We start from the raw sequence: 15,625 nt of genomic DNA, 5'->3' as shown, positions 1-15,625 counted from the left end.
AACAATGATAAGAGCTCTACAAGCGATTTATTCCTTTAGGTTCACGTCTCAACTAAATTTGTTCGCGATTCATGTTATTTTACAACGAAAGAGGACCAAATTGTTGTTTTTCTTTATCTTGCATGATAACACCCTCATTCTTTTAACAGCATTCTTGTCGTGCCACAACACTAAGACCTACTCCTTGGGGGAAATCCATTGTGACTCCTCAGATCTCAGACAAACGACTCTAATGAGCAGTAAGAAACTGAATTAAAGAAGATGGTCGTGATAAAATCTTTAAGTGTTGCACGACATCGTTAAGGTCATAAACGACAATGCATTAACACCTAATCGCTAAATAGACTCACCTAATAAACTCCTGATAGACTCTCAGTAGCGAAGTACTAAGTAACTATTAGACTAGAAAAAGTCTTTTACTAAGAGAGAACAAAGAGACGTCGAGCGTAATGGAAGAAAGGAAAAGGCAGCCAAAGACAGATACAGACAGAAACGAAAACCAATAACACAATTATGACTATCCAAATGCTCTTAGTTTACAAAGATCGTATGAAGATCGTGCGACAATCGTATTTCAATTTCAAGAACGAGCAGTAAGAAAACTTATTGTCGTTTTGCTTTATTTGTTTGTTTTGTGTCGTATTTTGTTTTATTTTCTTTTCTTCGAAAGTTCTTCCTCTCTCGTCGTTAGACCTTAGGCAAAAAATAGCTACGTGGTCTTGAAAGTTGAAAGATAATTCTTATTCGTCGTCTACAGCACGTGCACGTCTTAGGGATATGTATTTCCAAGTACCGTGGAATAGTGGCGGATTTTCCGGTTCATTCCGTCTGCAGGTGCTGACACCGCTGTCCGGACGGCTTGTATGATCCGGACATACCAGGCTACCCGGCATGCTGAGCGGGCTGAGTGGGCCGCCGTCACGCCGCGTTTGGGCTTTGTCGTGCGGAGAAAGAGCCGCAGAGGGGGAGCTGGTTGGTCGGCGGGCGGGAGTGGGCCCGGCAGGGACCATGCTGGGGGCCGCTGCCCGACACACGAGAACCTTTATTCCACCAGCCCATAATTTCAGACATTACCGATTCGCATAATTATACCGCCGGGAATGAACTTTCATCTTTACTGTCGGAAATGGTACACAGGGTACCGGGAACGAGAGGACAGAACTACCACTTACCCTTTCCTGGTCGGAAGCCACACTGTGATACGGCCAATAATTTACTCATTCCCGACAGGCTTTCATTTTCTCTCACCATCGATAGTTTCACCACACACTGAGACATGGGGCTATCAGGGCGTCCCGGGAGTCATGTCCCCCGTTTATTGACCTGTCCATGTTTACTATATCACAGTTAATTTGTGAAACATGCTGTGATACGCGCAATCATTCCTGCCACTACCAGGACGCGCATCTGTCCCCAGAACCTTTACTGGCGCTAAGGGTAGTATATAAAGTAATGGGTAAAACAGTCATCCTTAATTGAGCATGATGTTCCTTTTCCAAATAGCTAAAAGTAGTGCAGGTTTCAGCCAACAACACTGGGTCACCCCTACTCTCCTCGATAAGTGTGCTGGGTTCTTTTATCTGCATAGGTGAACCACACTGCCACGTTGCATGGCGGGTATAACTCCTCAACTGTCACTTTTCAAACTTCTGCTGTTGAGGTTGACTGAGTTGACCACGACGTATTTTTTTGTTAAAAAAACTTTAATTCACAATCATTGTTAAGAAATAAACTTACACCAGTTATTTTCTTTTCTATAACGAGAGGTCTTGTACCGTTGATAGTTGTTCTTAACGTGCAGAGATATCATACAGAATGCAACATGTTGGCTGCAGTGCATCAGACTATGAATGTGTGAAAAAATGAAAAAAGACTACAGATTATACAGGGTCCAATCAGAAAGTATCATATTGTAAATTGCGTACATTAGCGACAGTAAGATTACACGTTGATTTGGAAACAAGATAAGGGACGCCGCATAAAGACCAGACATATTACCGCTTGATACTCGTAACAAATAGTTGTAAAATGACAAGTTGTTTCTTGTTGTTCTACGACGTCGACTCAGTCACATTTGTCATACATTACGACGAGGCTGCGATACAAAACTGTAATGAGGACATTCTGAGGACAGTCTTGTGACAAAAAAGTTATTGTAAATCCTTGTTTACGATCGGCTCTTTCAGAGTCTCATTGAAAAAAACAACCACCACGCCTTGACGTGAACTTTCACGCAAACTTTAAACTTCCTGACAGCTCTTTCTACAAACTTAGATTGGCCGAAGATAAGAAGGATTATCTTATTGTGGAAATATCACACAACGGCACGCGTCTGTTGATTGAGTGTTTCTTTTTTGTAAGAAGAGCAAACAAGCTTACGGGGACGAACTTCACAAATATAGCATCGGACTCGACAGATGGATAGCGCCGGGCTGCAGTTGGTCAAACGCCGCTGTGTACAAACACTCGAGGTGAACCCATAGCAAACAATAATCGTAAACACGACGCCAGCATGCTTTCGGCGCCAAAAATAACCGAAGGGCACCCATTCTCTTTCTAAACAGTTGAGTCACAGGACAGCACTTTTAAACAGATTCTGAAGTTAACGTGCACTATAAAGGATAACAGTTAATACTAGTTAATCTTTAGTACAGGTACAACTGTAGAAGGCAGGAATTCCTTCGTTCTCGGCATAAGGAGAACACATTTATCAAACTAGTAAATGCAGTCGTCGACGAGGCCCTACGACAAACAATTTTCCACCACGAGACTTTTGCACGCCACATCCTCACTGTCACAAAATGATGTCGTAAACCAGTTGTGCTACGGATGTCTCGCTGTCGTAAACCTGTCGTGTGACGTGTGTGACTGGGGCTTTTAAGTAAAGACCTTACTTCCGAGCACTTAATACGAGAGATATGATACAGTATTGACCTAAAATCGGATAAGCAAGGTGGCTACATATAATCCAGATACATCACCTTAGCTTAGCACAACTTAAGTCACAAGCTCTACTTGTTATTATGTCACTTGGGTAAGTCAGAACATAGTTCACTTTGATATTATTTGGCGATGGCCTGATACTAGTGGAATGAAACTTGGCATAGGTATTAGGTATCAAAGGACTGATAAGTGTCTACTTTTGATTGATGATGTTACTATTAATCTATAGACGTCTAAAGGCAAACGTCTATACATATATAAGTCAAAACCGTATTCAGGGACCAGATGACCACTCTTAATTTCACTGGCTTCACTGGAACACTCTATCATAACAGCTGCCAGAAGTTCGGGAGTTCAGAATACAGATATGAACGTATTTGGGACACAGATATGAAAATATTGGTGGACACACAAATATTGGGGACACACTCAAGTTTTTTAAACTTATATTAATGCCGCCATCAACACGGGGGACAATATAATACTCATTTCCATCTGAGAGAAGTAAGGAAAGTCGTGGTAAGTGCCTTTCCCAAGCAAGGGCACAGGATCGGTGGGATGCCAGGACTCGAACCCGGGACCTCTTGGTTCCGAGTCTAGCACTCTGCCGTTACGCCACACGACCACACATGACATGTATCTATGCATGTAAAAATATGCATGTGACCTATAGAGATATGTATTATCATACATTTCTAATTTCCGCCTCCTATAATATACCTGGAAGTGGGTAAGGGCAAATTGTTATTGAACAGACTCAGTACGTATTGTGAACAGTGACGTCAAATGAAGACACGTCCGAATGAAGTGACACAACCGCGCGTCTCTCCCGAGATTTCTGTTCCACAGGACAGGAGGTCAAGCCACCAGGCAATAGATATTCTGTCCGTTTTTATTAAACACGACACGGCTATTCAAAGCGTGGAAAATTAATTTCAGTGGACGGGGAAAGGAAGAACAAGACCGGGGGACCGTTCTATGAATGGTCGGGCAGGTGGTGAACTGCCATTGAAAATAGCACGTTATTTTGTGCGTGGCAACGTTATATTGTTCTGTAAAGGAGGTATTGTGACAACGTTTATAGCATTTCGCTGAATACATTTTAGCGGTACTTTGAAGTATAGGGAGGCTTTATAGGGCATTTAGTCAGCATAACGTTTAAAAATAATGCCCTTACGAGGATAGAAGTGCTAAAATTTCTAGTTTGTAATAAATGTTTAAAAACTAATATGGTCAAAAGGCCGAGGGTCATATAAAGTGTACATATTCACTACAAAGCGCTATTAAACAAAATGATTCTGCCCGAAGATGATTTATAACCCCCATATAATACAATGAAATTGATATAAGCTAAAGATAACGTTGTTCAAAAGGTTTACGATTACAAAGTTATGAGTACTATCCAAGCAGGTGTTGAGGCTTCGGCTTGTCGGCTTTTCTTTATTGTACTGGTATCTTTTTTCGCCAGCCTTTAGGTGGCGTATGTAGCTGTAGCCACCAAAGATAAGTTTTAAGGGAAACCAGAAATAACACTGGCGAATGGTAATAATTGAAAATTGTGTCAGAAACTTTAAGAATGGAAATTGTGAGTAACTGTCTGAAACGAAATTACAGTGTCTCAAATCGGTTCTTTGCAACTTTGCTTTTAGATACTTTTCTTTCTTATTGAAGTAACTGATGTTCACATCCAGGAAATTTCCTGAAAACATGCATCATTATCGTAAACTATATGTTTATTTGTATTTCCGTCCAATTTGACTCCATTATGTGTGTCTAATGTAGTCGGGATGATTGGGGAAGATTGGCAGGTACGATGGGCCAAGGTCAAGGGCAGGGGGTGTCTGTTTTTCGTCACGGCTTCATCTCATGACATGGGAACACATTGAACAAACTGTAAGGCCTCCTTTTACACCGTTTGGAGGCTGTCGAGCGATCAAAATTATGGAACATGGCTTTAACCATGGTGCAGAAGTACTCGTATGATGTGAAAGGCAACAAAACACGCACAAAAAATACAATACTTTATCACTAAAATTGGTGTAAACTTCCAATGAGGGTTTAAAGTCACCAAACGGTTGCCACCTCAGTGAAAGGGCACAATGTCTAGCGTAAAAACGTGTTTTTATGATTTAGTTCACCGGGAATTTAACAAGTAATATTTGAGTAACATGATCAGACTTTATTCAGCTTTGTAAGGATTAAAAACGAGACAGGAATAACAATTGGCTAATATCTATCAAAATCAACAGCGTCTGTTCTTTGGATATTGAAGTTAATGTCAGATAAAGTTCACTTTTTGTGTATATCCACATGCGCTACTTCCACTGACCGTGGAAACGTTTCCAATTCTTTACAGTTTCCCACCATAAAATGGCTTCAAGGTAATTTTATTGTCCTCTCGCTTTTTGGTTGATATATGATAGTCATTATACGATCTGTATTGGGACGTCTGTTTTTCGTCAAGTGTAATTTAATGACTTTTTCCTTCCATATTCCCATCTCTACTAAATCCCTCACCTGATATTGTCAGCACCAGTTAATGACAGCGCGTTGTTTCGTTCGCTTTGTCCCTTAAGCCAGGATTACGGAATCCAGTGGCGAGTGGTAATTTTCCTGGCCAATTTCATATCTTCAATGTGCAATTTTGTATCATATATCATAGCAATCATGAACTTTGGTAATTTTCCCACTGTCGAATAAATGTAGTTTCGGTTGGGTAGGCATATTTTCTCTTTTGTTATAGGGCCATATTTGTATAGAAAGGTAAACAAACAATTAGACTTTCTTTATCTTGTTCATTTTTTATCTGTGCTACGTATACAAGTTTTCTTTTGATCTGTGCTACAAAGTGTATCCAGGATACGTACAAGATATGGGTATTTACACTTCCGCATATGAAATACTGTCATGATCAAAATGACATGCAATAGCTGCTTGACAATTTTTCATCGTTGTGGATATGGTGGCTAGGGTTGTTGACTTAGAAATTAAATGTTAAAGGTTCGAATCCTTGACAGGGCCAATGATTAGGGCTGGCAGGATCTAGAGGGTCTGGGTTCGAATCTTCAGCAGATCCCAATGCTGTGCCTTTGGTGAGAGCACTTAACATCAATTTCCTCAATAGACGCAGGTGAAAATAAGTACCTAGCTTCGGTTAGTGACGTCCTCTCATATGGGACGTAAAGCCGGAGGTTCCGTAAAGCACGACTGTCTAACATCACCCCAGATTCTTCTGTACTGTGATGTTGACAGTAATTGTGATGTTAACAAGTCTCCGTGAACGGTGACAAAGCCTTCTTTCATGATGTGTATCATTCTACACATATCTGCTCGCGTCTGTGTGGCAGATAGGAATCTGATCACGCTAAATCAACCAAGGCTGGTGTCAGAGGAACATTAGTCATGTCTTTTTTAACGTTTGACAGCTACGCATACTTGTAAGACTTTATGCCTGAGGGGGCTGGGTGTGGTGTTAAACTGTCAATCTAAGACTGAGCAGAAGCATCGCGCTTTTTCTGCGCTGAATCTAGTCTGGTATCCAAACTATCGCAGGTTTGTACCTGCCAAGGATTACAAACCTCTGGGCGGCTGGTTGTAAGATGGCCGATGAACGCTTTCAAAAATTCTACAAAACCCAGTATCAAAACTTCCACCCGCCCGGAGGCCTGTACAGGAGGCTAGAATGGAACTCGCCGATTAGCAAGTTCAGTAGGGGCATTATCATTAGATAGCTTTAAACAATACTTGATGTTCAAAGGTTGGGTGTAACAAGTCTATCGGTTTAATGTATCCAGCTCCAGCTACCGCCGCGCCGCGTGCCTGTGAAGCTGGTGTGTTACGCCGAAGGGCATTTATACCGGCTATACAGATACAGGTACAAAAGCTGGTGTGTTACGCCGAAGGGCGGCTATACTGGCTATGCATGTCATAAAGATACAAAAGCTGGTGTGTTACGCCAAAGTGTGCACATGGTATACAGGTACAGACCCGTCATAGCTGCGAGGCTGTCTGGAGAGGACGAAAAAGACCCGGCAGTCCAGAGTTTGGACACCACCTACCTGCGCGCTGCGCCGTGGCTCGCGTTTACAGCCAAGTCACCCCAACTCACACCGGGTAGGACCTCTGTTCTGATAAAAGTGTGTTGGGTTCTTTATCGTGCTCGCTTCGTGGTTTCCCTCAAACACTAGGCTCCCAGCTTTACATCCCATCCGATATGATGTTCTTGCTCTTCTTGATAAATGTTTTGGGTTCTATATGTACACAGTGTAGCTTGACGCCCAAACATTATCTCCAAAGCTCCCTTCATACACAGGCTCGGAGATGTGATTGCTAGCATGTAAAGTTGCCTTTCGAAGTTGTCGCCATTAATTACCAACTTCATATATAGATATGCTAAAGATAATAATCACTGGAATAGCTATGAGGAACATACATGTACTTAAATCTGCAGTACAATAACGTAGCAGCAGCAAAACCGATATCTCTGGTATGTTATAGGAGGGGGCATCACATACAGGGTAATTGACAGATTTAGATAGCTAATTAACATTTTCAAACTGATCATTCAAATTGTATCGTCATGAAATTCTTCGCCACACGTGTAGACAGAAATTGAGAGAAACAGTATTGCCGAGAACTCATGTGTATATACAAACCGTATTTGCCTTTACAGTGTGTTTTGGGAAAAGCTAGTACCTACCTAGTCTACCCAAACTTCTCGATGGAACAACGGTGACACTTTGGATACGCAGCCCAGACCTTACAATTATCATCAATCTGTACCTGACGTTTCAGACAAAACAGACAAACCCCTTAGAATCTCCTTGTTTTGCCTGTATGCTTAAACATGACCGGTTCTGCCGAACACGCCCAGTAAATGTCTCCTGATTAGAGGGTCTCGGGGTTAGATCAACCACAACACACCTGCGCTGGACAGGTGGAAACGTCACAAACTACCCACATTGTTATCAGTGTTGTCCACACCTTGACAATATATGAGGCCTTGGAAGCCTTAAGTGACAGATAGATTGGAAGACAAGTGACTATGTGTCAAAATACCGCGGACAAGTTGTTACGGTTTTGTCCCATTGTTGGTGACAACAACCCTGTACTGACGTCACTGTCTCAACAAAATGGCGGCCAGACTTGGCTAGTTTGGTGATAGGGACTGTATCCTAAGGTCCAAACATGACCATGCTCACTGTTGATTCTTACAAACACCAAACAAAGTCATTACTGTACCTCATATTAGGTAGTACCGGTGTCTAAAGTGAAGAAGTGGACTTATATTGCAAGGAGATTTGTATCTATTTATTTTTCTACTCACTCACTCTCTTGTACGGACCCCTTTTGGGAGAAATAGCAACGTTTTAAGTGTTTAACCCTCATTTTGGGGAAGGGAAACATTACAAGGAAGAGATTTGGTGGTAGAGGATTTTCCTTTTTTTTTCACAATGTCTCTGCAGACATAAGCTGCTGTATAAAATATCGGACTGATAATTGTAACCAATTGGCTGTACCCTAAATCTCTAATTGTCTTATTCATATACAGTTAATCTACAGGACATAAAAATAAATAGCGCATGTCAAATCCGCATGTTGTAAAACTTCTGTCTGTGGTTGTTAAAAGTCCTGACACCTGAGGGATAATATCACCACTGAAGTGTATTAGTTGTAATGTTCTAGTACAGATGTACCCCTCAAATAGTCACTGACTTCCATGAAATCTTACTGGAGAAACTATGTAATAGCGTACACATACGGGGGAATCTTTCATTGGTCTTTTAAGGTAGGTCTCATAACGTCCTGGGAACGAGGAGCTCGTCCCCAGAGTTCAGACACAGATAATGTCGTATGATATCGTCTGATACCAAGATCTCGTCAGAAAAAGGACGTCCCTGTCTTGATTTTTGTGTAGGAAGACTCTGGTTAGTGGTAGAAGATATAAACTGAGTTGACGTTAGTTTTATACGCTCTGTAGCAGCGAGAATCCAGCGTTAGTCTCACTGCAAACTTCAAAGCATTCGTGGAAGGGTTGGACTATTTGAACAACGTCGACACAACCGTTCCACCACCTGTTACGACACAGCCCCATACATCTAAATACATCATGCCGGCTGACAAAGTCGTCTGACCGTTGACCTTTCAAGGCCCGGTTAAAGAACTTACCCACGCTAGATAGAAGAAGAGAAGACAAGAGAGTGTTTTTATATTCATTGTCTCAGCTTAGCAGCTGTCTCACGGACGCTGACATGTATTGCTGAGGTGGCGGTTGACACAGTTCTTAAATTTGCGTCTATCCTTAATGTTGCAATATCCTGTGGTAGGGAATTCCAAAGCTTTTGGTTCTTCTGTGGGACGTTGTGGATCACTTAGAGTGAGGGAGAAAGAGTGAGAGACAAAGAGGAGATCGAGAGAAAAAGAGTGGAAGATAGAGACAGAAACTTCGGACAGACAGGCACAGATGGATAGATAGAGAGAGAAAGAGTCGCGAAAGCTTAGCTTTTACCCAAACCGTATTTCCCTTTCTAATCAATTCTAAATCTTCCGCCCATTCCTATTCAGTACCTTCGTCGCGTCGAATCTATTTGACTGTAGAACACATCATGAGTGGCACAAGCCGCTTATCATCCTCGCTATCAAGAATTAAGTACTTGAAGAGACAGCAAGGCAAACCGAGCTTGTACGTCCTTATCTTGTAATGTAGCGTAATGTACCCTGTACATATGCACCACTAATTGACACACTTCAGGTAGACCGCGCGACGTCTTCTCTGTTTTCTTACCAATTAAGGAGTTAAATGTTTTGTCTTTGTATATCCCTTGAGGGTTCCTTCTTGTGGTTCCTCCTTTTGGTAAGATATCAGCACAATGTGCTACAGAAACTTTCTTTGGGTGCTTTCTTTCCTCCAATAGCAACCATACAAGTACAGACAAGTATGTAGCTAGTCTTCCTGGAGTTAGACATACATCATACAAACTACATCAAAAATTGAAACATTATTTTAATACAACTGAAAAACTGACCGAAAATATCCATATAATGTACTGCTAGCCAGCCGAAATCTATCTATTGAGAAACCACTGCTTCCGGAAACTCCGTGTTTTACAATAGACATACATTCCCGCAAGCTAGTGTGGTATATTTTATAAGCGTCGTTAGATGATGAGCGTCGCTTCTTGATTTTGTTGTAGAGCAATGGATCTTTTTTGTTTGTGGTGCGTTTTATGGATAGCCGAATGAGTGGATGCTCTTTTTCTTATGTTAACGCGTGTTTACCCACGCCGTGACAGAGATGGAAGAGTCCGGGGGACTCCACGCGAGCCAACCAAACACTCCTGTGGAAGGGGAAAACGTGGTCCTGTTCTTTAATGCTTTCTAATGGAGGGCTTGATAGATGGGGACAAAAGCGTTCCATCCACACAAGCCACTTGAGTTGGGACGCAAACATATACAACGGAAAGAAGTTGGTCACAGCTAAAAGCACGCGGAACGATTAACCGCGTGGTCTTTGTATTCACCAATCGGATCAGCGCTCTCTTAATAGTTTTTACACGGAACAAAAGGAGAGATTTGGAGCCGAGTTGCAAAGATACATGTATCTGACACGTGAGACGCTGCGTCGTGTGTCAATTGTACTCCTACTGTATTTTTGTGTAGATTTTGCTAACAGCTTTGTTCCTTTTCGTCTTGGAGGTACGTAAAACGCGACAGCGTCTTTTACCAACGCGCAAAATTTTCACCGTTACGTGACATGGGTTTAGAAACCGACCGTTTCTATAGCGCTATCCTGGAGTATTTTTCCGGGAAAGTTTCAAATAATTGTCTGACAAGAGCACAATGGCGCGGGCAAACAATGACACCCGTAGCGAACAAAACCCATTGCTCGGCACACACGTCTTGACCTCGCGACACCCAGCGCATTCTTCACCGCGTCAAAAGCCGCGCAGCCCCGGCCAACCTTGTGTGAAAAGCTGACAAGAAGATGCCCAATTTCTGAGGACCTTGCAAACACCGTTCCTTTCATGTCCGCAGACGATAATTTAGACACGCGGGAAGTTGTTTGGTCGACGCTACCGTAAATGCGGGTGCAAGGTCATATTGGATGACATTGGTCCTCTGGTAGCCGAACATTGTCGCCAAACAGTGCCTGTACACCGACTGTGCCTTAGCGTCCCCAGCTCATTGTGTATTCAGGGCAGGCGCAACCCAAATATCCAACCAAAGCCATACACACACGCATACAAAAACACACGGTGATGCAGACAGAATGTGACAGGTGGAAGCGAAGTCCGTGGAACGCTACCGTGCGATGTGTCCTTGTACAGGGCAGCGACACGCACATGATGGAGGACAATATGCTTCCAAGGGTAACGGTCAAACCTACAAGCTGGATGTTGACACTGAAGTGGCGTGCACGCGAAAACACACGCCATCTTTGGGAGGCATTTTCCCTTTCCTTCTTTTGAGAAGTTCTGAACGCTCTAAAAAGTTAACAAGTTGATAGATGTGACGGTTAAGAGAAAAGTGTTGTATGTTATTGACATTGAATACCTACTTGGAAACTAGAAGCATTTTTGTGTATATATACATCTCGGATTTTGGAGGTTTTACTATCCTTAATAGTTTGGAGGACATTTTCACAGTTATCTTTTTTTTAAATCACGTGTTTAGCAAATCGTCTGGTCATGGGAAGGGTCAGTCGACAGTCACGGACAATTTATCACCTACTGACCACGTCAGTGGACACTGAGTGATGTCCATTTGGCGGTATTGTTCTCATTGATTCTCCCGACAAAGCTAGACACGTGATGACACCTTCCTTCTGTAGGGAACGTCAGAAGATAAAATTGATGTGCCTGCCTGTCACAGAGATAGAATTGATATGCCTGCCTGTCACAGTGATAGAATTGATGTGCCTGCCTGTCACAGTGATAGAATTGATGTGCCTGCCTGTCACAGTGATAGAATTGATGTGCCTGACTGTCACAGTGATAGAATTGATGTGCCTGCCTGTCACAGGGATAGAATTGATGTGCCTGACTGTCACAGTGATAGAATTGATGTGCCTGCCTGTCACAGGGATAGAATTGATGTGCCTGTCTGTCACAGTGATAGAATTGATGTGCCTGCCTGTCACAATGACTGATTCGACGAGATGGCGACAACAGCAAATTTCGAAGCGAGAGGCACTATCAATACTAAAATACAAGTGGCGTTGAAAGCAATAGGATGAAGAATATGAGAATGTATTAGATAAATGTTTGAGATTCACGGAGGAGGCTGGATAAGTGGTGGGAGAATGAGGGAGGAAGAGAATGCAGAGAAGAAGAGAAATGAATCCCCTAAGAAAAGCAGGAGAAGAAAGGCACGTGTTGACACTTTGCTGTATTGTCAGACTGGAAGATTTAATCCTGTTGGCCGCACCCTGCCGAGTGACATGACCAATTTCCTCGCCCACCTTTCAAGCTATACACTTCCTTCAGATTCTTCCCTTTCATTGAGTTCCCCGCGCCTCATTATATAATGCTTGACCTTGTAGCCCTTCCTCCGAGTGGCCACCGCGAGCACGGCCCCGCACCTGCCGGAGAGACCAAAGGTCCTCACCCCGCGCCGCGGGCCGCCCCTGCCGCCCACCTCAGGGCGACAACCCGTAGGGGAGGCTGTTCAACCGCGCGTCTGAACGGGTCATCCCAGGCCCTCAGCCCGTGAACGGCTATAATACCACGTCTTCCTACAGTACAGGGGTCGTGAGGCCGGGGCTGGGCGGACGGGAGGTCCTCCATTCAGGCCTTTCAAGCCTTTCTCACAGCCAGGACAATGTGCCACGTGATGAGAGAATACTGGACCAAGACCCAGCCGGCTGACCGAACGGCGGCTGCGATTTAAGAGTAGAAAGGGACAACAAAACGACACATTCTCGATGTTTCAATGGAGAATTCACACAGGCAGGGTATATGGAAAGGGCCTGGGAGAGACGATGTGGGTCAGTTTTGTTTGGGAGTAGTTTCTATGCAATAGGTCGTCTTTGAGTACCGTGTCCATCAAATTGAGAGGCGTAAGTCTTTGCCTCATCTTTTACTATCATTTAGATATGTCGTGAACCAGTAGGTTTATTTCCAAAGTTTGAGTCAAACTCACAGAAAGTTGGTCTTAGACCAGGGCAGTGATAACATGGTCACGATGTATACATTGAAGTGCACTTCTATAGCTTGCACTCTAAAAAATTGTGATTAAGTATTAATTGCCGTTAAGATATACATTTGCGAACTCATTTAGGCGCCATTAAGTCTTATCTGCGTCTTTTTTCTATCTCCTATGTCTCTCCTTCTATCCCTCACTCCCTCTCTCTTTCTCTCTGCCACTGACACATCGCCAACTTATAGTTAGTTTCTGATGGTTCGAGTATATCATACCTACAGGTAGACAGAATATATCTACATACAGTATACAGAAATCATATGAGGAGAGCATTCAGGACGTTCAGTTAAACTACGTCCAGAAAAGACTCCGCTAAATCGACAGGCCCCGGATTTCTTTTCTTTTTTATACCTTTGTACAGCAACTTCAGACAAAAGTTCAGAGTGCTTTACGTTCCCTCTTGCCATGGCACTGTCTTGTGATGATAGTGGATGGATTAGCAGAGATTTTGGTGTTACGTCAAGTAGATTACGACGAAGCCAGCTGGATTAGGAGATCTATATCCTGTCGATAGCAGTCATTTAAACCACGCCCAGACAGGTGGATGCTTATCTTGATTCAACAGAACAGGCCGTAACAACTAGCTCTTAAACGACTGTGTTTTTTCCGATCAGCATGATCTCCAAGTGACCTGTCCTTGGTACCCTATTCAGTAGCTAAGTACTTGCTGGGAAGAACGTAGAGCCTTTACGTTAAATCACTGATCCATTCACTCCTTTCTACTAGCTTGCTGGTAATGTCGATGAAATGTTGTTGTAGTTCAGGACAGTATATAGACGAAGGTGTCGCTACGTGGATATGAAAGGGGAGTAACCAGGCAACCTACCCGGCAAATCCCCTGCTTGAATTCCGAGGAATGAATGGGATTTTTGCATGCAGCTGGGGTGCCTCAATTCCTCGAAATCAGACCGTCTAATTAATAGTCCATGCCGAATCGCCATAACTACCTCTTGGGGCCCTCTGTACCTCCCTCGCGTCCAACCGGTAGTTTAGCCGCATACTTCCGTGATACAAAATGACAGTACACAGCCGCACATCTTCATAATGTATGCCTAAGACAGTACGAGTCTTTACAGAAGCCCGTGCGGTAGAGAGAAGTGTGTCCGACCTTCAGCGGCCCGGGAGGCAGGGCACGTCACCGACGGGAAACCCTGGCGGCCTCAGCCTAGACTAAACGCCCGGCGAGTTTTTATAAAGAGGTGGATTGTGTTTTTCTTTGTTGTCAAGAGGAAGGCTGAATAGCAGAATAAAAGGTGAAACAATTACATGGCTAAGAACTTAAGGGCGGTAAGTCTGGGTAGGGTGGAGATGTGAAGTGGTGTGTGTGCGTGTGAACTTGGCTCGTCGGTGTAGGGTATGTGGAATTATTGTTATGATGTTATTGGGGGTCGAGTCTTGATGAGTGGGAATGAAAAGCACGCCCCGTTATTTCATCTCATCGCCCTGTTGTTGTTGAGCCCACATTTCCATCACACAAGAGTCGCAGCGGCGGATAAATGAATACGAACAGTGGTTTTGGCACGTCTGACATCACGGAGCAGGTGACGGCCGGGTGGTCGTGCTGTGCCCGCCCGCCCAGGCCCTCTTGTTAGCGCGCCGCTTTGATTCAAGGCGTACCACGCTGGTCTATTGGCCTTTTCCAAACACCAAGTGCAGGCTAAAGAACAAAGGAGGACAATACAGCCACCTGAAGGGCAGCGCGACCACCGGTCTATTCGCGTCGGGACTGTCAAGAGGCGGCGACTGGCACGCGTTTGGGGCCAGCCGCCTCGAACAACAGAGCGCCCGCGTCTCTCCCCACAATTGCCGCCAATCTCAATGCCTCAATTGCTCCGGACCGCTTTCCGCTATCGGGACCAGGTGATAGCTAGATGAATAACGCTCTTCAAGGATATCTGCCCACTTAGTGTGCTTCCAAACAACATCACAACGCTGCGATAAAAATGCGGGGCGTATTTGCCGTAGGTATAGGGCAAGGCAGGCGACGCTCATTTTGGTGACGGCCACCAAGCGATAGACATCAAAAAGCAAAGATTGCGAAAGCAATGGCATATGGCGTGTATGTGATTTCAAAGCCCATATTATCCCCTATTTTGCAAAATATACTTGTATGCAGAACACAAAGTCATTATTGTTCTCTCCGGTGCATATTATACGACAGGACAATGTGGGCAACACGCGCCCAAGTTGAAGCGGACCTCAATTTTGGTCGCACCATTGTTTTTGTGAGCGACCGACGCAGACAATAGCACAGACCTCGTGCTTGCAGTTCTAGGCGAAGCCAGATGTAGCCTAGAAGTGCCAAAAGCAAACAGAAAAAGTTAGTACAAACCACTTGAACACACTTAGGCGTCGATTTCCATGCAACAGAGTAAACTTCTAGCTATTTTTTGGCGCTGTTGGACGATACGATCAACGGGACGCGACGCCCAGCCGGCCCGGGTCGGAGCGGGGAAAAGGCGCAGCCGTAGATTTTATCAAT

This window comes from Branchiostoma belcheri, unplaced genomic scaffold (assembly GCF_001625305.1).
Source record: "Branchiostoma belcheri isolate BF01 breed outbred unplaced genomic scaffold, Haploidv18h27 scaffold43, whole genome shotgun sequence".
In the NCBI taxonomy this organism is placed as follows: domain Eukaryota; kingdom Metazoa; phylum Chordata; class Leptocardii; order Amphioxiformes; family Branchiostomatidae; genus Branchiostoma; species Branchiostoma belcheri.
The sequence above is the reverse complement of the archived record's forward strand: the minus strand, read 5'-3'. Positions refer to the sequence as shown.